Source organism: Hyla sarda, chromosome 10 (assembly GCF_029499605.1).
Source record: "Hyla sarda isolate aHylSar1 chromosome 10, aHylSar1.hap1, whole genome shotgun sequence".
In the NCBI taxonomy this organism is placed as follows: Eukaryota; Metazoa; Chordata; class Amphibia; order Anura; family Hylidae; genus Hyla; species Hyla sarda.
Window position 1 is genome coordinate 23134347 of NC_079198.1, and position 23104 is coordinate 23157450.

At 43.8% G+C, this 23104-nt stretch overlaps 1 protein-coding gene and 1 pseudogene across 1 annotated transcript in view; both read left to right on the forward strand.

The window, feature by feature from the left end:
• The first annotated feature begins 5145 nt into the window (after positions 1–5145).
• The window catches only part of LOC130294341 (tetraspanin-4-like), a 98948-nt gene continuing 80989 nt past the window's right edge, over positions 5146–23104 (forward strand). Inside the window, exon 1 of the mRNA XM_056543980.1 lies at positions 5146–5308. The gene's annotated coding sequence lies outside the window, so the exon portion shown is untranslated. The remainder of the gene's footprint in view (positions 5309–23104) is intronic.
• LOC130294774 (U2 spliceosomal RNA) lies at positions 15062–15235 on the forward strand (annotated as a pseudogene).

A 23104-nucleotide genomic window follows, 5' to 3' on the forward strand; every position in this document is an offset into this window, starting at 1 on the left:
GTGTTGCAAAACTACAACTCCCGGCATGGCCGGACAGCCAACGGCTGTCCGGGCATGCTGGGAGTTGTAGTTTTGCAACATCTGAAAGGAGTTTGATCACAACCTGTGCAGAAGAAGAGTGATGCAGTTGCCCATAGCAACCAATCACATTTCCTCTTTCACTTTTAAAGAAAGAAAAATGAAAGAAGCCATCTGATTGGCTGCTATGGACAACTGCGCCACTCTTCCTCTACACAGCTTTTGATCAATCTCCTTTCAGGTGTCGGAAAACTACAACTCCCAGCATGCCTGGACAGCCGTTGGCATCCTGGAAGTTGTAGTTTTGTAACATCTGGAGGTCCAGATATTTTGGAGACTATTGAGATATATATCATTAAGCATTATTTTTTGGGGACTGTGTCTCCTATAATTGTAAATTACCATGTGACCATGGGTTCGTGAGAGTTGAGGTCAGGGGTCGCTTCACTTGCAGAGAAAATACAGGCCCTGCTCCTCTGCTCCTTCCCCAATACATTACAGGATTTACCACAAACTTTCCTGATATGTTGAGTAACAATATTATATGGCATGAAGGTCTATGAGAAGAAAGATAATTTTTAAAAATAAAAGTAGTAATGAAAATCAGTGATGTAGCGGAGGAGATTCAAAAAACCCTCATACTCGAGGTAAAAATGGCATCAGAATAAATCCCTGGATCAACCTTCTGTCCCTAAAGATCTAGAATCCATAACCTGTAATGTTATTATTCTCCAAAAATACATCCAGAGGCAGAGAATGCCACAGTCTCACTGCTCTTACAGTAAAGAACCCCCGTCTGTGCTGGTGTAGAAACCTTCTTTCCCCTAAATGTAGAGGATGCCCCCTTGTTATAGATACAGTCCTGGGTATAAATAGATCATGGGAGAGATCTCTGTACTGTCCCCTGATATATTAATACATAGTTATTAGGTCGCCACTATATCTTTCTTGTATATTGGTGCTCAGTACTGTACACAGTCTTCCATGTGTGGTCTGACTAGTCATTTGTACAGCGGTAGAATTATTTCCTTGTCGTGGGCATCTATGCCCGTATTGATGCACCCCATGATTTTATTAGCCTTGTCAGCAGCTGCCCGACACTGGTCACTACAGCTAAATTTACTGTCAACTAAGACTCCTAAGTCCTTTTCCACATCAGTCGCCCCAAGTGTTCTCCATTTAATACATAATCCCAGCCCGGATTTTTCTTCCCCATGTGCATTACCTTACATTTATCAGTGTTGAACCTCATCTGCCACTTCCCAGCCCAAAACTCCAACCTATCCAGATCCATTTGTAACAGTGCACTGTCCTCTATTGTGTTTACCGATTTACAGAGTTTAGTATCAGCTGCAAACATTGCTACTTTACTATTCAACCCCTCTACAAGGTCATTAATAAATATATTAAATAGAACAGGACCCAAGACTGACCCCTGTGGTCCCCACTAGTAACAGTCACCCGATCAGAATAAGTGCCATTAATAACCACCCTCTGTTTTCTATCACTGAGCCAGTTACTTACCCACTTACACACATTCTCCCCCAGCCCAATCCCTCTCATTTTATGCACCAACCTTTTATGTGGCACCGTATCAAATGCTTTGGAAAAATCCAGATATACGACATCCAGCGATTGCCTCTGGTCCAGTCTGGAGCTCACCTCCTCGTAAAAGCTGATCAGGTTAGTTTGACAGGACCGATCCCTCATAAAGCCATGCTGATATGGAGTCATACATTTATTTTTATCAAGATACTCCCGAATAGCATCCCTTAGAAAACCCTCAAACAATTTACATACAACAAAGGTTAAACCAACAGGTCTGTAATTCCAGAGGTCACCTTTTGACCCCCTTTTTAAATATTGGCACCACATTTGCCAAGCACCAGTCCTGGGAACAGTCCCTGTCACTATAAAGTCCTTGAATATTAGAAATAGAGGTCTGTTTATTTCATTACTTAATTCCTTTAGAATGCAGGTGTGAATGCCATCTGGACCCACTCTGTACAAGCTTTGCCAGGGCATATACAGCCATGGGTACAGCTCAGGCTGGACAGGAGGTATACGTTGTACTGTATATCTCCGGCCCAGCGAGTTAAGAGTTAAGTAGTGATGGCATTGCTAATTAAAGAGTACCTATCATGATCTTGTTAAATGTTATAATCCTCCCAGTTCACTCCCCCATCATGATAAACCACCCCCTGCCTTTATTTTTATTATTTTTTAGTTTTCTACCTTGATATTGCTCTTTATTTTCTGCTCAGTCTCAGTCAGATACACAGACTGGGAAGGGGCGTTCCCCAGCAGGTGTGACATCATCTGAAGCCATACAGGGGAGAACTTCCTCCCTCACTCTGCTACACACAGCCCAGAGCAGTATAGTGTGAGATGATCCTGCCTGGCCAGCAGGAGTCAAAAGTCTGTGCAAGAGATGGGAGGAGATGTGCTCTGGGCAAGTAGGGAGACACCTAGTGGCAGCTTTTTTTAAACACAAATAAAACAGAGAACTTCATTTTTTTTTAACAAAGTACATTAGAAAGATTTTTTATTTGCCATAAGGGGTGCAATAGCAAAAATTTGTTTTAATGATAGTGCCCATATATCAGTTTGGGGACACTATCCAGCAATGTCTATACATTGCTAGATAGTGTCCCCCAATTCTGGGCTGAGCGCTTTGCTCCGGCCCAACACTGAAGAGGATAACAACAAGACTGAGCATTGCAGTTTAACCCATTCTGGGTTATACAGTATACAGCTATCTATATAGATGGCTGTATACTGTATACAGAAAGGAGCCGTCCACTTATATGCCTGGTTCCTGTGTGTACTTCAGAACTTCAGAATATAACCGCACAGACAGGAGCCCAGATGGGGTATGTGATGCTGTGTTCACACACATGCTTTTTATAAAAAATTTTTATACAATGCACACTTCCTGTGCAGACAAAGCCTTCCATAGCTGCCGACACAGCTCATATAGATCGGGGACTCCTGTCATCAGAGTGACTGGGGTCCTACTTTTGTGCAGTATACAGTGGTGCTCTATGCACGGCTGCATTTGTCATTTATAAATAATACATTCTGGTGTTAACAAAAGGCCAGGATAAAAGCGCCCCCCTCCCCGTCCACTCCCCACTAAGTAGATTTGTGAATCTACCTTCACACATACGTCACATACAGCAAAAATATTTCTTTTTATTTGACTATGCTACAGGGGCTGTATAGTTAGTGTAGTTCATAATAGGGATTGACCGATTATCGGTATGGCCGATATTATCGGCCGATAATCACGATTTTGGGCATTATCGGTATCGGCAATTACCTTGCTGATAATGCCCCGCACCGACCGCACGGCGACCGACCCACCGCACCGCGACCGCCCCCCCGACCCACCTCACCGCATTGCAACCCCCACCGTAGTGCTGGGCGGTATACCGGTATGGATTTTTGCCCATACCGCTATACCGGTCGGGCCCCTCCCCCACCCTCCGAGTCAATAAATAAAATTAAACTTACCCGTAATGGGGTTGGTCCGGGCCATCCATCCTTCCTGTAGTGTCTGGCGGCATTCCGGGTGGAGGGTGGTCCGGTCCGGGCTGTCCTTCTCCGGGGGTCATCTTCTCCACTCCGGGCAGGCTCCGGCCTAGTACGCTGCATAGACGCCGCTACGGCGTGACGTCAGGTCCATCGCTGCGCACGGGTTCTACACGCTACACCTTATGGTGGATAATCATACTCAACTAAAATTTAGTAGCATGTCTAGTAGAAAGTGATACCGTAGCAGTTTTAGTGCTTAGTAAGAGTAGGAAAACACCTATAAAGCAGATCTGAGAGTTTCCTCTTATTGAGGTTTATTTACGCAGTTTATATGTTGCACTACCTTATCCAGTCAGTTGGTGTCTACAGACAGAGCGGCAGTGTAAAGCATGGTTAAAGGGGTACTCCGGCTTTAAGACATCTTATCCCCTATCCAAAGGATAGGGGATAAGATGCCTGATCGCGGGGGTCCCGCCGCGGTCAGGCATCTTATCCCCGCGATCAGGCATCTTATCCCCTATCCTTTGGATAGGGGGATAAGATGTCTTAGCACCGAGTACCCCTTTAAACCATATGAGAGCATTCTATTAGAATAGCATTCTGCTGTAAGGTTGACATACCTTCACTGGTGACCTGTGGGTTAATCTTTTGTGCTTTAACATTACAGCTTCAGTGTAACATCCTCCCTAGAGATGAGTGAACTTACAGTAAATTCGATTCGTCACGAACTTCTCGGCTCGGCAGTTGATGACTTATCCTGCGTATATTAGTTCAGCCTTCAGGTGCTCCGGTGGGCTGGAAAAGGTGGATACATTCCTAGGAAAGAGTCTCCTAGGACTCTATCCACCTTTTCCAGCCCACCGGAGCACCGGAAAGCTGAACTAATTTATGCAGGAAAAGTCGTCAACTGCCGAGCCGAGCAGTTCGTGACGAATCGAATTTACTGTAAGTTCGCTCATCTCTAATCCTCCCCTCCCGCCACTTTCTCATACATTAGATGTCAAATGTGATATCTTCTCAATTCCGCATCCTATTATTTCCTGATCATATTACTAAGTGTCCACAACTTAAACCAGATGTCACCAGACAATACATACGCAAAACGCCACATTTCCCCCCCCCCCCCCCCCCCCCCCCTTAAAAATTCTTAAAAATTCTTAAAAATGTATTCCGGGAAAGAGTAGTCTGAATGGCGTCCAAAAACAACAACAACAAAAAAAAGAGAAATACCTTCAAAAAGTTTACAAGGCAAAGCTCAGGGGACATTTCTCTGTTCTCGAATATTTTTTTGTGAAGTTTGAGTCCCCTCCAAGTATGGAGAAAAGGTTGTTATTGCTAAATAGAAATTCCTGCAGTGTGTGAAGTGGAAAAAAGTTTGGGGAAAAGTTCTTCTGCCAGTCTTAAAAATAGCCTCTCGCTCACATATTGTCTGAATTAACCAGCACCCCTTGTGCTGCTCCCATAGGAGTGCATACCCCCCTCCCATTTCCTCCTGTAAGACCCTCACCTAACAACTCCCAATCACAAGATTAGTCCCAGCCCCTCTTTTAGCAGTGCCACTACCCTCACAGCCAGACAGTGCTGAGCGGACACTAGGGAACTACAGACACTGTGAGAGTGTGCGACTGAAAGGGGATTACTCTACAGTTCAGTGGAGAAAGACAGAGGAGCAAGAATAACATCCCATCCGAGGAGACATCTACGAGACATCCACCAGAGTTTCGGGAGCCTCCCCCCCCCCATCCATACAGAGGTAAGCGACATCCTTTGTTAACTGCACAACTTCGCCAGCAAGTAAAGACTCCCGTAAAAAGTTGCACCATTGTTCTCTACGGGAAGGGAGTCGTGTGTATTCCAAATTCCGTATTCCGTCTGCATAAAACGGAGACAGCAGCAATGTACAGAGAAGCCAGGACCATACGCCACAAAGCTTATGCCCTAAGCTAAAATCTGGTAAACTCGGAGCCTACTTATAAGGGCTCGTTCACACAGTCGTCTGCCCCCGTAAATTTTTGATATTTTTTAAACGGGTTGATGTCAATGGAATTTTTTTTTTTACAATCCTTTATCACCCGTTTGCAACCGTTTCCTTCCTGTTCTGTTTTTATTTTTAAAATATTTTTTTTCTCCCGTCAAAAATAACGGCATAGAAATGGATATTAAAAATGTAACATTGAAGCCTACGGCAAACGGATGAGCATATAATGTCATCTGTTTGCACCCAGTTTTTAATATCCGTTATTGTTTCTGAGCATGCTCAGAAGGAGTGAAATCAGCAGACTCTTGCTGTGTTGTGGGACTACTACTACTCCCATCATGGGACAGACTTGTTTCCTTGATGGGAGTTGTAGTTTCCAGGTTGCGGGAGTCTGGGGAGGCTAGATTAATGCTTGTACTACTACCCCCCATCTTGGAACAGAGTCTGTTCCATGTTAGGGGTAGTAGTACAGGGGCTGAGGGATTGATCGCACTGGGTCTCATGTCTGAGACCCCATGCGATCAAAAGTTATTCACCAGGGGAGTGGGCGGGTTGAACGAGTGTATCACGGGGTTCTTACTTTGATTTCGCTTTAATAATAATAATTCTTTATTTATACAGCAGCGATGCATACTGTTAATAGTTGGTTGTTAAATTGCTTCTCCTGTTTATAAGCTGTGACTCATATATATATATATATATATATATATATATAGTTACAGTTTAGGGGCTTATTCACTCCATTTGCTGAAGCCCTGTCGGTGGCTAGTCCATCGGAATGACAAGAGTTGAGCAGAGAGAAAAAATAGTGTACGTGCTACCAGATCCCTGGTGGATCCCATTCAAGTCAATGGGATGCGGTGGTGTCAGTTGTGCCAAACTGACCCAAAACGAGCCGGGGCACAATGGGCCAATGGTAGTGTGAACCTAGCACTAGTTACAGTTCATAAACAGAAAGTGATTTAACAAATTAACAGTGAAAGAAGGTGTAAGGACCCCCAATGCATATATATATATATATATATATATATATATAGTTGGCATGCAAAATCATTTTGATCACTATCATACATAGCACAGAGGTAGGCTATGCTGATGCTATGGGGCCCTTGTAAAGGTAGGGGATCCAGAAGAATTTGACTGCATCCTATATTTAAATAGGACCTGTGCCTATCCTACACCCCCCTCAGATCATGAAAATAAGATGGCGAACTCCTTTTTTAGGGTTGGGGGTATAAGTGTTTGCCACACAAGGAGGGGGCTCTGTTTTTAGGTTTGTTATGGGACCCCCTTATTTCTCTATATATATTCTTGTTTCTGAAAGTGATATTTGCATTGCCCTAGATCAGTGCGCCCCAAACTGTAGCCCTGCAGCCGTTGCAAAACTACATCTCCCATCATGCCCTGACAGCCGAAGGCTGTCAGGGCATAATGGGGGTTGTAGTTTTGCAGCAGCCGGAGAGAGCCACAGGTTGTGAAACGTCATAGATGGAACGGTTTATTATATTTAAGTATGGTAGATCATATTGTCACTGTAGCTATACCTATTATAGCTTTAACCATCCATGTTGGTCATTGCAGCTTTATAACTCTAATGCCCAACTAAGTGGGGATATACTGCACCCAGTTAATGCCGATCTTTGGTCCCACATGCCGCAGGTATTGAAAGAGCTTTATTCGTCGTACAGTCGTCATTACAAAAATATTACAATCGCACAAAGCATGACAGTACAATATACAGCACAGGCTCCCTAAGCTATACACCGTACCACATGCTACACTAACTCTCCACTCCATAAAAAACACAGCTTTGTGGTTTGCTGTCTGCGGTCTGCTAGTATGAGTGAATTTACTAGCAGGTTGGGAAGCGACTTATTTTTACTGACTGCCATTAAATATACTGACATTTGGCAGGGATCAACCATCAAGCGTTGGTAGCCAAGTGTCTGAAGTACACAACGTTACTGGCTGCAACTCCAAAGACTTTCACAACCCTAAATTCTGGAGTTGGTGAAGCTCCGAGTGAGTTATTTGACGTAAAGGCTGGCGTCTCCAATGTTTTGTATCTGTTTTCTTGGTGATGGTTGGATAATATAGGGAGGACTGATGGGACTTTTATTGACTGCGCCGAGTGAGTGAAAAGGCCCGGACTGGGCACAGTTCTTGGCATTGGTTGGATGGTGTTGGGATGGTATTCTGTCCGCTGCTGTGAGGTTTTGTATATGGTTGTTCAAACTTGGCTGATCAAGTAAAAATTGTCAGAAGGTTTGGCAGGGTGTTCTCCATTCCTGATACAATTAACACTACGTAGAACCTTCCCCCTTTTAGGCTGGCACTAGGCATTGAGCAGCAACGTGTGATGTTTACTTATACATTTACTTAGAAGAGCTGGATGTGTAACGTGAATGAAACTAAAGTAATGGCTTTGGAATATAGCATTCACTGGATTGTATATCTTATACTAGCTCAGTAGTTAAGAAAATAGGGGAGTTCTGTAGGATTAGATACAGAGGAGTAAAATGGTGGCTCATGGTTAAAGTTTAAAGGGGTACTCCACGGGAAAACATTTTATACATATATATATATATATATATATAATATGTATCAATCAACTGACGACAGAAAGTTAAACAGATTTGTAAATTACTTCTATTATAAAATCTTAATCCTTCCAGTACTTATCAGCTGCTGTATACTCCACAGGAAGTTCTTTTCTTTTTGAATTTCCTTTCTGTCAGACCACAGTGCTCTCTGCTGACCCCTTTGTCCATGTCAGGAACTGTCCAGAGCAGGATAGGTTTGCTATGGGGATTTGCTCCTGCTCTGGAAAGTTCCTAAAATGGACAGAGGTATCAGCAGAGAGCCCTGTGGTCAGACAGAAAGGAAATTTAAAAAGAAAAGAACTTCCTGTGGAGCATACAGAAGCTTAGAAGTACTGGAAGGATTACGTTTTTTCAGTAGAAGTAATTTGCAAATCTGTTTGACTTTCTGTCGCCAGTTGATTTAAAAACGGAGTACCCCTTTAAGTTGGGGAACTTCTCTTCAGATTGTAGGTTCTGAGATAAAAATGTTGGGGGGAATAATTTTTTCTGGGAACTCCCATTGATGTCCCAAACTACTGTGTCAAATAGCGGCCATCATAGGAAACCAATGGACATCTAGTTACATAGATGACATTCCGTAAATAAGGCTTCATTTACATAACGTTTTGTCCCCCTGCTAAAACAGTATTCTGATGTATGGCGTAGTCCTCATTAAGTTTAATTGACCGAACATCATCCATTTGTTTGGTCCTTTAAAAAAAAAAAAATGTATATGATTTCTATGTGGGACTCAAACAAAGAGAGGAGAGGAAAAAAGAAAAGTACAAGCGCCCTTAGTGTAAAATGTTAAAACCCCAATTTTCACAGATAATTGCAGGATAAGGTCCCTCGCCCTGCCAAGTTGCGCTCAGAACACAACATCTGCTTGCGTATTTAGTAATATGTGCTCCTGCGGCCATGTTCCTCCCGGTACCAGAGTAAACCAGTCCGGTGTAGAAATAGAGAATCCAGTCGAAAAATTGGAACTTTAAACAGCGCTGGCTCCAATCCAAACAGTATTCACCTTTCACTTCGGACAGTAATAAACTGTAAACTGGTATTTATTAAAGGGGTTATCCAGGAAAATACTTTTTTTTTTATATATATATATATATATATATATATATCAACTGGTTTCAGAAAGTTATGAACTTCTGAAGTTAAGGTTGTTCTTTTCTGTTCTCTTTGATGACACGTGTCTCAGGAAACTCCCAGTTTAGAAGCAAATCCCCATAGCAAACCTCTTCTAAACTGGCGTTTCCCGAGACACGTGTAATCAGAGAGCACTTAGACAGAAAAGAACAACCTTAACTTCAGAAGCTCATAAGTACTGAAAGGATTAAGATTTTTTAATAGAAGTAATTTACAAATCTGTTTAACTTTCTGAAGCCAGTTGATCGGGTCGGTCCCGGCATGTATCTGATGCTGGGACACGGGGCTAATAGCGCGCAGCAGCAATCGCGGTGCCGCGCGCTATTAACCCTTTAGACGCGGCGTTCAAAGTTGAACGCCACGTCTAAACCGAAAGTGAAAGCTGCCCGGCTGCTCAGCGGGACTGATCGGGACTACCGCAGTGAAAATGCGGGGTCCCGATCAGCTGGGACACGAGCGGAGCTCCTCTTACCTGCCTCCGGTTTGTCCCCTTGGCGATTGCTCCAAGCCTGAGATTCAGGCTTGAGCAATCGACCGCCGATAACCCCCTCTATGGCTTTCCAGTGAACAGGGTATAAGATCAGTGTGTGCAGTGTTATAGCCCCCTATGTGAGCTATAACACTGCAAAAAAAAAGTTAATAAATGTGATTTAACCCTTTCCTTAATAAAAGTTCAAATCACCCCCCTTTTCCCATAAAAAAAAACCACCATGTAAATAAAAATAAATATGTGGGATCGCCGCGTGCGTAAATGTCCGAACTATAAAAATATATCATTAATTAAAAATTCCAAAGTCCAAAATAACGTATTTTTTGTCGCTTTTTATATCATGAAAAAATGAATAAAAAGCGATCAAAAAGTCCTATCAATACAACAAATGGTACCGATAAAAACTTCAGATCACGGCGCAAAAAATGAGCCCTCATATCGCCCCATATGTGGAAAAATAAAAAGTTATAGGGGTCAGAAGATGACAATTTTAAACGTATACATTTTTCTGCATGTAGTTATGATTTTTTACAGAAGTACGACAAAATCAAACCTATATAAGTAGGGGATCATTATAATCGTATGAACCCAAAGAATAAAGAGAAGGTGTCATTTTTACCCAAAAAATGTACTGCGTAGAAACGGAAGCCCAATGATTTTTTTTCCGTTTCGCCATAGATTTTTGGGTAAAATGACTGATGTCATTACAAAGTAGAATTGGTGGCGCAAAAAATATTAATAATAAAAACATTATATGGATTTTTAGGTGCAAAATTGAAAGGGCTATGATTTTTAAAAGGTGAGGAGGAAAAAACAAAAGTGCAAAAATGGAAAAGCCTGTGGTCCTTAAGGGGTTAAGGCACAAATCAATCCCAAGAACAAAGCAAGACCCTAATGGCGTTACCTTCTAGCAAGGGGATATACATTATTGTCCTCTAAAATAGAGTTTCCACCAAAATAGTCTAATGAACTTTGGCAGCATTGTTAAAATGTACCCGTCAGATCCAACAAAAATTTTTTTTTTAAATATATCACTCAGTACCTAATCCTGACCATGTATATCTAATTATTATGTGTCTAGCGCCTTTATTTATTTTTTTATTACACTTTTAATTAAGCTCACTATTCTGAATTCCTCCCAAAGGGAGGGGCGTGGCCTCACTGTGCAGGTCTCCGCCCCCTCCCTCAGTATGCTGTCTGCTCACATCTCCTCTAGCATTAGCAAAACTACAACTCCCAGCTTGTCCTCACTGACAGTAGCGGGACACAAGATGACAGTGGGAGGATTTTTCCTCCAGCTCTGAGCCCTGCGCTCACAGCTGTCAATCAAGGAAGTGTGTCCATGACATAGGTGATGACTCATGGACACAGCAGTACTAGTATGTGTCCATGCAGGCAGGGGGGGCAGTTGTTTGACTGTTTTTTTCAGTATGAAATACAGAAAATTTTCTCATGAAAGCAATTGCAAAACCTATTGGTTATACATGCTTTACAACATATCAAAAGTTTTTGTATCTGACAGTGCCCATTTAAATTCTACGGTGTTTTGGTTGGAAGAACTGGTATGTTTTCAACTAGATGGAGCATCACTTTTTATGGGTGTTGGTGCAGCTGATTTTACAAGAAAACCGCAGAACCAGTGACTAAGCGTGTCAACTAATAAAGCTGTCAATTGGATGGAAATACAGACGTGAAGGAGACGAGAGACGATCGGTAATGATTACTATTCCATGCATACACTCCCAGGAATGGTCGCCTAGGTCCTCTGGTCTACAGATGACAGTGACATCATTGTGTTCCTCCAACCTGCTCTATATACATTGTATAGCTGTATGGTCCAGGCTCGAGTTCTTTGCATGTGTTTACTGGAATAGTTTGAATAGTCAACTATGGAGCACATGGGAAAGCTGCAGATGTGTGACACACTTGTACGTCAAAGGTCACATTCGGTGTAAATATAGATTAGACAAAAATAGCTAAACTTCACCCAAAGCCTGAGAATTTCGGTTTGACTGTGGTTAAAGGGGTACTCCGGTGGGAGACAATTTTTTTTTTTAATTAACTGGTGCCAGAAAGTTACACAGATTTGTAAATTACTTCTATTTAAAAATGTTTTTTTACCCCCTCCACTATATATCAGCTGCTATATACTACACAGGAAGTTCTTTTCTTTTAGAATTTCTTTTCTGTCTGACCACAGTGCTCTCTGCTGACACCTCTGTTATATTAAAGAATGTTGGGTCTATTCACACGGCAGAATTTCAGCTTGCTGAATTCTGCCACAAATTAAAGCCCATAGACTTCTATGGGATTCCGCACTCCCATTCACACTCCTGAATTTCCGCTTGCGGAATTCCGCTGCGGAATCCCGTCCATGGGCTTTGAGGCGGAAATTCTGCTGTGTGAATAAACCCTTAGGCTAGGTTCACACTGCGGAATCTCCGGGCAGAACATTTCTGCCAGGAGATTCCGAGTGCGGCCAGCGCTGACTGAATCAGTCAGCACTAGGACCGGGCGGACACTGCAGTCTCCAATAGACTGCAATGTGTTCCGCGAGTATTTCCACCTGAAGAAAGAGCAACGCCATTCTTCAGGCGGATATTTTCAAGCAGATTTTCTGTTCACAAATTCCGAAGTGTGAATTTGTGAAGGGAAACCCATTCACTACACTATATATTTTAGCAAGCGGAATTTCTGCCTGCAATTTCAAAGCGGAATTGCAGGCGAAAATTCCGTAGTGTGAACCTAGCCTAAGTGTAGTGGCCTAGTTGACCAAGACTGGTGAGGATTATGGACGATCTGCATGGAAATAGTGGGGGATTTGAAACTCAATTCCCTAAACACCCTACATTCAATTCCCAGTATGGAACTTTAAAAGGGTACTCCGCTGCTCAGCGTTTGGAACAAAATGTTCCGAACGCTTAGAGACGGCAACAGGAGCTCGTGATGTCATAGCCCCGATCCTCATGATGTCACGCCGCCCCTAATGCAAGACTATGGGAGGGGGCTTGCATACACTTGTATTGAGGCGGCGGGATGTGACGTCATGAGGGGGCGGGGCTATGATGTCACAAGCTCCAAGCGCCGGCTCTAAGAATTCGGAACATTTTGTTCCAAACGATGAGCAGCGGAGTACCCTTTAATGCAATACTAGGAGTATGATACTTAGGTGGAGGTTATTTATTTATTTTTGTGTATAATTTTTTAAAATTGTGTTCGTAACCCCCCACCCTACACATTGGAAAAGAGTCACCCAAATACATTGATTTCAACAGGACGGGGCAACAATGTAATGTGTATGGAGACCTACAGACTCTCCCTTGATAGATGAAGTCAGGGAAAGTTGGTGACTCAACCCGAACATGCGTTTCAGTGTTCACGTTACCCTTTTAAATAGGATATACTTAGCTAATCCTTGAGTTGGCGGAATATTGGCAGCATTTATTCATGGGGCCATAAAAACAGGTTTTGGTCACATACTCCTTAAAAAACATCCAAAGCTAAAAAAAACAAGGACTCGGTCAGAGAGCGTCCCACATAGAGAAATGAGCACAGTAAAGTCTTTCTGTTCGCTAGTACAAGCCTTGAATAAGAGTTGGTGGGAACGGGAGCTGAATGTTGAGAGGAAGGTATCTCCACCCTGGGGTCTTCCTTGCAGGAAAAATATTCTAAAGTATTGTGTTCAATCTGGACAAAAGGCTCTAGCTTAACCCAGAGGTCAACAACTCAAGATCTATTCAGTTTAGTAGTGTTCTAAGTCACTAGGGCATATGTACCTCTGTTGTTGCGAATGCATGTGTTCTAAATGGAGAGAGGGGAGAACACCGCTGCCAGACTCCTCTGACGGTGGCTTATCTCCCCAAGAACAAAGCGATTTGATGGTTGGAATTTAACAATTAAATGGGCACTGTCATAAAAATTTTTTTTTGCTATTGCAAAAATCTTTCTAATGTACTTTGTTTAAAAAAAATGAAGTTTTCTATGTATTATTTGTGTTAAAAAAAAGCTGCCACTAGGTGCCTCCCTACTTGTCCAGAGCACATTCCCCCCCCCCCCCCCCCATCTCTTGCACAGACTTTGGACTCGTGCTGGCCTGGCAGAAGTCCAAAATCAGGAAATGCTGAGGGGTGTGTGTGCAGCTTTAGCCAATCATAGCTCATCACACACTGAACTGCTATGGGCCGTGTGTAGTAGTGTTGAGCGCGAATATTCAAAATGCAGATTTTTACAGCGGATATCGCAATTTCACGAACATTTGGAATATAGGGATATATATACGTATATGACGAATATTCTTATTTTTTTCTTGGGAATTTATGAAACTATGCAAATAATTCGCGAATATTGGCACTTCCAGTCAGAGGACACTGATCCCTCCCTTCTTTTAGGTGAAAGATATAATTGCGCATGCGCACTATGCAAATTTCATGCGAATTTTCGCATTCAAAAAAGAAAAAAGAATGAACATAGCGATTATGCGAATATTCCTCCATATATTCGCAAAATATTGAGAATTTGTATATGGCCCCTGCCGCTCATCATTAGTGTGTAGCAGAGTGAGGGAGGAAGTTCTCCCCTGTATGTCTTCAGATGATGTCACAGCCTGCTGGGGAACACCCCTTCCCAGTCTGTGAATCTGACTGAGCAGAAAATACAGAGCAATATCAAGAACTAACAAATAATAAAAATAAAGGCAGGGGGTGGTTTATCATGATGGGGAAGTGAACTGGGAGGATTATAAAATTTAACAAGATTGTCAGAGGTACTCTTTAATTCTAAAAGTCAGGAGACCACCATGCACATTAGATCAGTGGTCTCAAACTGTGGCCCACCAGATGTGGCAAAACTTCAACTCCCAGCATTCCCGGACAGCCGTTGGCAGTCCGGACATGCTGGGAGTTGAAGTTTTGCCACATTTGGAGGGCCACAGTTTGAGACCACTGCATAAGATGGTTGGCTGATACTTCACAATGGTCCAGTTTGCCCCATACATGCCTAGCATGTATAGCATGTTTTAGACATACATGTGAGGCAAAATAATGGTCCTTTCCTCTCCTTTCATTCTTGGTGAATAGGAGTGATGAGCAATACAAGACCCACGTTCTTTCAATTGGTGGGAGTACCAGCAATGAGATAACTTCCCTTGGCATGAACCAATTATTTTAAAGGGGTACTCTGCCCCTAGACATCCTATCCCCTATCAAAAGTGGTGAGGCTGTTGGAACCCACGCGCTCTCCGTGGCGTCACCCAGCGTTCTGATTATTATACTCAGAACGCTGAGTTCGGGTGGCTGGGGTCATGACATCACTTCTCGGCCTTTTGGCTAAAATCAATTGTAGTATCTGTTCTTATCAGGTAGTCCACTGGTAGGAATGGATGGCTGCATGGAGGAGCAAGGGTTCCGGGGCTGGTGCCACAGAACCAGCTCAACGGCTGCTCTGATGTGCTCTGTATCCTCCAGATCTGGCCATGAGGTTGGGGGGTGTAGAGTCGAGGAACATTTGTGCCTCAAGGAGTGGTGACCCTGAGGTGCCTAAACTCACTGGATGCACTCCTCATTGAGTTGAAGCACTGCACCTTAACTCTTCACCTTTGGCACTCACCCTTGGTATCCCAGCCTTCTGGCTAGGATCAGGGAAATTTTTATAGATCCGGCCGGATGACCGGGCAGTATATCTGTATAGATCCGGCCGGATGACCGGGCAGTATATCTGTATAGATCCGGCCGGATGACCGGGCAGTTTCTTTTTGTATGTCACTTTGCCACTTTTACGTGTTATTTTTGTACACAGGATTTGTCAGGATGCGGTAATCCTTCTGGGTGTCCCTTCTGGCGGTCTAGGGGAGGTGTGTGTGGCCATCAGGTTCCTCACCTCCCTGCAACCCCTGGGCATCTTGGCTTTGGTTGAGATGCCATCAGTATACGGTTCCCTGGCTGATACCTTGGTTAATGCCTAAAGGGCATCGAACCTGGATCCTTGCAGGTGCCTTTTGGCCCGGAGGTGAAGGGTTGGTTTGTTGGGGGGCCTCTCTCCTGTTGGAGAAGGGCTTAGCGATAGACCGCATCCTTTGTGAATGTTTTTTTCGTGGGACACATTTGCACTTTTTATTGCACTTTGCGTGATATAGTGCACTTGCCTCGGCTCTTAGAAAAAAAAAGGCTGTTGTAATGATGTCACGCCACACGGGAGGAGGTATGACGGACGGACCCCCACGATTAGACATGTTATCCCCTATCCTAAGATGTCTAGGAGCAGAGTACCCCTTTAAGGCTATTATCTCTTGTATTGTCAGAGACTTCTTTAGTTTTTTTTATCCACTTTTTCTTACCTGGTTGTATTACACTTACCATGTGGTATTACAGGTCCGTTTGGCACTATATGTTTTTTTTTTTTTGGACAAATGTTACTGAGAATGTGGTAAGGTTGTAAGCAGGATCATATGTGCGGCATATGTTTCCCATCAGACAGAGGGATCCTGCACACATCTGCCTGGCACCATGTCTCAGACCTGTGTTGTGTACTTACCATTAATGTCAGGGTTTTCCCCATGACCTCTCCATATCCTGTATGTCTGCTTAGTCACCACTTGTGTTCTCTGGATATAAAGTGAAGATGAAAATCGCCATGACCCGGCAGCGTCAACCAACACTATGTCCAAAGACAATATGTGGGCAGTTCACAGCAAAGCTCAACTGGTATTCAGGGCAAATAATTCACATGTTTGATGTGGTCACTTTGTGGTGTAAGTGTTCTTACTCGTGAACTCTATGACCATTTCCTTTTGCATGTGAGAACAGAGTTTTGTGTTGTTGCGAACTAGTATAACTTTTCTGTACAACAGTGTTCTTGAATGGTTTAGACATGCACAGTAAAGGAGAAGTAAAAAAATAAATAAAATAAAAATAATATATATATATATATATATATATATATATATATATTCCAGATATAGCACTTCACAGGTCTATTTTCTGTTTGTGTATTGCAGATCAGCTACATTCACTTAAATGGGGCTGAGCTGCAATATTAAACACAGTCCTATGGACAAGAGTGGCGCTGTTTCAGGAAGAAAGTAGTCATGCCCTCCGAATAACATACCATTCCTTTGATGATCAGGACAAGTTTGCCAATTGTTTGTGAAAGGGAGGAGCTGTGTGAAAATATTTTGCACAGTGTGAAATATGCTGTGTAAGCGCTACTTGGGACCATGCACATAAAGGGATACTCTGCCCCTAAACATCTTATCCCCTATTCAAATGATAGGGGATAAGATGTCTCATCGCGGGAGTCCTGCCGCTGGGAACCCCCGCCATCTCCCTTCTGCACCCAGTGTTCGTTTAGAGCAGTGGGTGCATGGCCGCACTCGTGACGTCACGGCCGAGCCTACTCGTGACGTCATGGTCACGCCCGCTCAATACAAGTCTATGGGCGGAGGCGTAATGGCCTTCATCGCCAGTCATCCGGCACGGAGTGAGATTCGTTCCATGCACCGGATGTCTGGGGTGCCACAGACGAGATCATGGGGGTCCCCAGCGGCAGGACCCCCACGATTAGACATCTTATCCGCTATCCTTTGGATAGGGGATAAGATGTCTAGGGGCAGAGTACCCCTTTAAGGATTATTCACACCATAAGCACCTGAGACCTTCACCGATGAGGAGACCAGGGATCTGCTGACTTCTATTTGCCAATCCCCAGCTACCACTTTCCATATACATAAATGGAGAGAGGGTCACGCTTGTGCATAGGCTCTGTTCATCCATTCGTTCATTCATTCACTGAAACTATGAGAGTTCCAGGTACCATTTCTTTCCACCACTTCACTCATCCCATCATAGAACCCAACCACTTTTTATAGGACCAAAGGGTATTTGCTTGTTAATGTTTCTGAACTCGTGTTATGAAGTAGCCCGGGAAGGCTTCATGAGAAAGGTTCCGGGGAGCCACACGTTGTCTAAAGGTGGTCATGCACACGTGTATGGTGGCTTCCTGAATCTCCTCTGATGGTGATGTCGGAGGAAAGAAGATTTGAGCAGTTGGATCTCAACATGTCCAATCCTTTGGTTCTCAGAGGAGATAAGCTGACGTCAGAGGTGTCTGGATGCGGCTTAAACCCCATTCCCGATGGAGAAACATGCATGCTTGGCTAAGCCAGATATGTATGTGTATGGGGAAATCAGGAGAGATATATTGATTAAATAAGCATTTGTGTGACAGCTATTTCATGTTTATGGCCTTCTAAAGCATGGGTGTCTCTCTCCAAACCCTTGAACCTAGATGCCTTAACCATTATCACATCCACATAAAAGACAGGTTGCTGTACACATGTGTGGCTCTGTCTACTTAGATTTATGCAAGTGACTCTCCAAGGCCTCAGAAGAGAGCCTCACACATACATGACCACCTGTCTACCTCTTCTGGGCTAGATAGAATCACCAAACAGCCTTTGAGGATGGGTGGCATTGGTCTCCCACTGTGTCCCCAATGTGGTAGAGGCCCAAGGGCACATGTCCTCCCTGTAATCAAGCCTTGTCCATGGGCAATATGGCTGCCGACATAAACCCTTGACTAGGTATTAATTTGATCAATATTCCCCATGTACAAAATTAAAAAATAATAATAGATATTTTTGTAAGCTTTACAAATTGTGGTCTCGTGCAGTCGCGGATTTAATTCATGATCTTGTTTTACTCTTGTACACAAGATTCTATAAAAACCCATTGAGAACTGGTAAAATGACAATTAAATCTACATACCTGGAACAGAGTAATTCCTACCCCGGGATTACGCTTAAGACCTTAAAGCATTTACCGGTTGTGTAGAACATGAAGCATTCTCTGTCAGAAAGGCTTCCACCTATAGCCTCGCTGGCTGCCGCACGTCTGAGGACCAATGGGCCTGAGGTGGAAACGTTAAACTCACATCTGGAATTCACATGAATCAATCCACTTTTCAACTTTTATTGAACACACGTGCTGCCAGCAGCGACTCTCTTGGCCAGTCAGCATGGAGCCGCATGAGCGCTAAGCCGCATGCATTGTGTCTCATTCACCTCGGAGGCGCACAGATTTCCTGCTGCCTGTGGGGCCCCTGGGATCTCTCTATAAGAGGTGTTCAGTGAGGCCTGTCCAGGTTGCCTCCACGTCCCACTTTATTTTTTATTACTAAGCTTTCAGCAAGTGCGCGCTCCTCAGACATGGGTTGGTATGTATCAAATAGAACATTTTTTTACAAAGTGAGGTTGGAAGTCGTGATTTCAGTTGAGATCATGTGGTGGTCAGAAATTTATGATTTGCGACTTTTCAGTTTGTCGCATATTTTGGCGCAAATACGCTTATTTAGGCGCACTTCTACACCAGTCCTGACATGCCTTAGAACCTGGCTGTGGATAGCATTATTAAACAGTCGAACACTTTGTCGCACGGGTTAAAAGTCGCAAACAAAGTTGCAGAGAAATATGATTAGCACCAGATTTATCGCATGCCCTGCGCCATGTAATACATTTGGTGCAGGTACACAGTTTTCAACACGTGAATTAATGGGGTAAAAAATCGTGCACCTCCTCCACTGTTCATACATACCCCTCATTGAACTGTTCATAGATGCAATTAGGGGAGAACCTGAGAATTTGACAGAAGAGAAGAACCAAATGGCCCATGTGGTCTGCACTTTTTCCTCTTTAGTAAACCATTTTATCCCTCTTTATAGAAGAACAGCAGCTGGTAATAAGACCCTGTGTGTGCTGGATCTGAATGCTCATACATGCCGGCACCAGGTATCCATACACATTAGACTAACATTGATGAAACTTGACAGCAACCAAAATGATCATTTACTGGGTGAAATTGAACAACAAATGTTAACCAATGATCAATGGTGTATGTACCATAGTGGCAGACTATGCAGCTGCTATGGGGCCATAAGGTGATTTTAGTAAGTACTTGGCAGGAAGTAATGGACATGCTTAGGAAGGATCTGCGCTTGTCTTGGGGCTAAATGGCTATGCTGTGAGATTACCATAACACTGCGGCTAGCATTTTGTGAACTGGTATTTCCTGTTTGACTTTTCTTTTTTGCCTACAAATCCCATAATTCCATTTTCCTCCCTCCCAGACATCAGCCACCCCACCCATTGAAACATAAATAAGCTGCATCCATTCAAAAGACCTGTGATTTTCTATCAGGGTGCCTAAAGCTGTTGCATTAGTTGCAGATTGATCTCTCTCCCACCAAGCGATCGCTCCACCCATTGAAGCAGACAGGCTCCCTGTCATCAGCTGACTAGTGATGTCATGTCTCAGCCCCATTGCAACCTGGGAAAAATCTGAGACAACAGTCATTTTGTATGCTGGTAAAAATAAATATTGGGGTGAAAATCACATAAGAATTGCGAGAAAACCGTCACACACAGGTACAGACACTATATTATGAACACTAACACTATGAACTAACACTTGATTTACCTGTAGCATAGTCAAATAAAAATTATTCCTGGAATACCCTTTTAAGATCAGGATAGATAGCTAAGTATTTGTCATGTTTAGTGCCTGTTTTGAAAGCAACAGTGCGAGCAGTACCCAACCTTAAAGGGGTACTCCGCCCCTGGCATCTTATCCCCCTATCCAAAGGATAGGGGATAAGATGTTAGATCGCCGCGGTCCCGCTGCTGGGGACCCCGGGGATCGCCGCTGCGGCACCCCGTCATCATTACTGCACAGAGCGAGTTCGCTCTGTGCGTAATGACGGGCGATACAGGGGCCGAAGCAGCGTGATGTCATGGCTCCGCCCCTCATGACATCCCGGCCCGTCCCCTTAATGCAAGTCTATGGCAGGGGGCGCGACAACCGCCACGCCCCCTTCCCATAGACTTGTATTGACGCGGGCAGGCCGTGACATCACGAGGGGCGGAACCGTGACGTAACGATGCTCCGGCCCCTGTATCGCCCGTCATTACGTGCAGAGTGAACTCGCTCTGTGCTGTAATGATAGCGGGGTGCTGCAGCAGCGATCCCCGGGGTCACCAGCAGCGGGACCCCAGCGATCTGACATCTAGGGGCGGAGTACCCCTTTAAAGAAGGACTAGGAATTGCTGTCTGGATCTATGTGCCTAGTGAGTAGTGTAAAAAAGCAGCTCTGTATTTCTGTAGGGGGAAGGAGATAGAAAACAATAAGACAGGAAAATATTAGGTCACTTGTTATCCGAGGAAGCTTCCACAAACAGTCCGTGCCCCAGTGCTTTTCCCTTAAATCCAGACATTAGACTTGACATTTGTGGAAGCAGTTTTATCCTTACATTTTACTATTGTACCATTAACCCTTTACTGACATGTTGGTTTACAGTGTAAATAATATATTGGCTATTTACATTTGTTGGCAATGTGTACATTAGGTGTTAGTTACCAATAACTTTGTCCAACTAACCCAATGAGTGCAAGTGTGATTCTTCTTGCTCACTTTAGAAGATCTGGAAGGGGTATTTGCCAAATATGCCTTAAAGGGGTACTCCGCTGCTCAGCGTTTGGAGCAAACTGTTCCGAACGCTGGAGCAGGCGACGGGAGCTCGTGATGTCATAGCCCCGCCCTCTCATGCAGTCACATCCCGCCCCCTCAATTCAAGTCTATGGGAGGCGGCGTGGCGGCTGCCACGCCCCCTCCCATAGACTTGCATTGAGGGGACGGGGCTATGACATCACGAGCTTCCGGCTCCAGCGTTCGAAACAGTTTGTTCTAAACGCTGAGTAGCGGAGTACCCCTTTAAACCTGCAAAGAGTGACAAAATATGATAACAATCTATAATGTACTTATTATTGAAATGCTCCTCAAGTCTGACAACACGCTAGGCTTGTATATACGATAGGCCTCAGCAACATTACATCCATAGTGACACATCATTATTTGGCTGTATCATCACCAATGTTACTTTACTATGGACGGATGTCACTGTGATGAGACAAGGATATTAGTGTATGCTAGGTGCCCAAAGTGGGATGATACCTGACGTCCTGTATGATGTCCTGTATTTGCCTTCAGTCAAGACGTCTGAGGAACAAGGACATCTGAGGCATTTGGGTCAAAAGCAGTGGTTGTCCCTCCAATAGACTGTCACATGGAATGTATGATGTTGGTTGGGTTGTCAGCCACTGATATATACTCGTTGTTGATTTACCTAGGACCATGCACCTCAAGGAAAATGAGACAGAGGGGATTTAAGAGACAGAGGGGATATGTAGAGACAGAGGGGATATAAAGAGACAGAGGGGATATGAAGAGACAGAGGGGATATGTAGAGACAGAGGGGATATCAAGAGACAGAGGGGATATCAAGAGACAGAGGGGATATCAAGAGACAGAGGGGATATGAAGAGACATAGGGGATATCAAGAGGCAGAGGGGATATCAAGAGGCAGAGGGGATATCAAGAGGCAGAGGGGATATGAAGAGACTGAGGGGATATGAAGAGACTGAGGGGATATGAAGAGAGAGGGGATATGAAGAGACAGAGGGGATATGAAGAGACAGAGGGGATATGAAGAGACAGATGGGATATGAAGAGACTGAGGGGATATGAAGAGACAGAGGGGATATGAAGAGACAGAGGGTATATGAAGAGACAGAGGGGATATGAAGAGACATAGGGGATATGAAAAGACAGAGGGGATATGAAGAGACAGAGGGAATATGAAGAGACAGAGGGGATATGAAGAGACAGAGGGGATATGAAGAGACAGAGGGGATATGAAGAGACAGAGGGGATATGAAGAGACAGAGGGGATATGAAGAGACAGCGGGGATATGAAGAGACAGAGGGGATATCAAGAGACAGAGGGGATATGAAGAGACATAGGGGATATGAAGAGACATAGGGGATATGAAGAAACAGAGGGGATATGAAGAGACAGAGGGGATATGAAGAGACAGAGGGGATATCAAGAGACAGAGGGGATATCAAGAGACATACGGGATATGAAGAGACAGAGGGGATATGAAGAGACATAGGGGATATGATAGAGACTTTTAAATAAAGGGAATCAACACGGTAAAGGAGGAGAGCATATTTAAAAGAAGAAAAACTATCACAAGAGGACATAGTTTTAAATTAGATGGGAAAGGTTTCTGCAGTAATATCAGGAACTATTACTTTACTGAGAGAGTAGTGGATGCATGGAATAGCCTTCCTGCAGAAGTTATCGCTGCAAATACAATAATAAGGAGTTTAAGCATGCATGGGATAAGCATAAGGCTATCCTTCCTATAAGATAGGGCCAGGGACTATTGATAGGATACAGATTATTGAGCAGACTAGATGGGCCAAATGGTTCTTATCTGCCGACACATTCTATGTTT